The sequence below is a fragment of the Nelumbo nucifera genome, chromosome 1 (genome assembly GCF_055504915.1).
Source record: "Nelumbo nucifera cultivar China Antique chromosome 1, China Antique-T2T, whole genome shotgun sequence".
NCBI classification, from domain to species: domain Eukaryota; kingdom Viridiplantae; phylum Streptophyta; class Magnoliopsida; order Proteales; family Nelumbonaceae; genus Nelumbo; species Nelumbo nucifera.
The window spans coordinates 33,226,182-33,228,022 of record NC_142649.1 but is presented as its reverse complement, the minus strand read 5'-3'; positions in this window follow the sequence as shown (position 1 = coordinate 33,228,022).

The window sequence follows — 1,841 nt, the reverse complement described above, 5'->3', positions numbered from 1 at the left end:
CTAAGTTGGCCGTTTGTGAACTTTTTAAGAATGAAAATGAGCAACTTAGGACATTTGTCAATCTGAAAATAATTCATTTTTAGGAAAAAAGTGTTTGGTTCATAACAATATTTTCTCATTCCGCCTATTTTTACCCATTTTTTTTTCATTTTAGAATTTCATCTTGGGTAAGAATGAGAAAGAATGAGAATTGAACCAAACATGGCCTAATTAACCACATGCAGGCCAGAAAAATTTTGATCAGTTCCTTCTAGAAGATCCCATAACACACCCCTCCCCTAACACTTAGGATAACCATATACACCCGAAATTAAGAGCCACTCCTCACCCAGTGGATAGCTAGTTATAAGCCCCGCAACCATACATCTTTCAACACATAAGATTTCAAATTCCAAATCTAAATGCCATCCAACCAAAATCCACCCTTCACTCCTTCTCGAGGGTAGCGGTGGCAGTTGGGCGAGTTACGTTGGGTTTGGTTCAAGTTGACCTTCAACCCAATCCATCTAATCTGCCAACCCATTAATGACCTAGTTATATAAAATTAAATGGGTTGGGTTCAACCCAAACCTGCTTTGACCCAATCCAACTCACCCAAACCTATTAATCTTATATTTATGTACTTAAAACAAAAAACTTAACTCCCACTTAACAAATAAGTTGGTCATAGCTTGGCGGTAATAGTAGTTGCTATTTATACAAGTGGTGAAGGTTTAGATCACGTTACATGCATGTTATTTTAACACAACTGGCAAAGCCATTTGATTATGTTCGAGTTTCGGGTTTGATCAAACCACATAGGTTCAAACCAATCAAACCAACTTGAACTATCTAATTGGATTGCCTTTGAGCTAATCACATTAAGAGTATTTGAACCATTTGGATTCGGATAAGTCCATTTGCACCAGATTGGACCGATTCAATCAATGGTGGATTGACTTGGACTAGCCCATATTAGGTTTGTGCACGGGTTTGGGACCGAACCGACTAGCATGAAGCGGGTCAAGGGAAGTAAATCAGACCAGTCCGGATTCAGGTTGGGTTGTATATATGCAAGTTGACTGGACGATCCAAACCGGGTCAAAGCAAGTGGGGCAGACCAGACCGAGGTCCGAGCCAAACCATTTCTTCCTATCCCATTTCAGATTTTGGTCGACCCGGAACGGCCTGCCCTGGGTTGGGTTGGGTTCAGACTGGGCTGACCAACCCAAACGAACCAAATAGAGGTGATCGGGTGTACTCATATTTAGACCAAGTTGAGCTGGTCCGGACTCGGGTTAAGTTGATTTTGATTTATGTTGATTTGGGTGAAGTGTGTTGATTTGAGACAACCAATTTTAGTCAATAATTAATACATTATTTATAAATTATTTCATTAAAATAAAGAAAATTAAAAAAAATGGATAAGGAATTAATACTTATATCTTTAGTGGTTAATCCAATGGTTATCCACAATCCAACCTGACCCAACCCATTTAAATTGACCCAATGGGTGATCAACCCATTTCCAACCTGCCAAGTAAATGGGCGGGTTGGGTGGGTTAGATACTGGGTGGGTTTAGTAGGTTGGGTGAAAAATTGCCACCCCTACTCGAGGGTAGATACAAAACTTTTCAAAACCAATACTACATACCACTCTTTCACTTCATTGCTTTGGGCCATTCTAGGGAAGAATGGGCAAGAATGGATAACATTACAATGTTTGATTACAAAATTCTTGCCATAGGCCAGATTCTTTTAAGAATGAAAAATCAGCCCCATAGCAAAAAAAAATGTTCACTTTCATTCTTAAAAAAAATGGTGTTGGTATTTATAAACTGCCAACCTAGCTCTCCAAATTG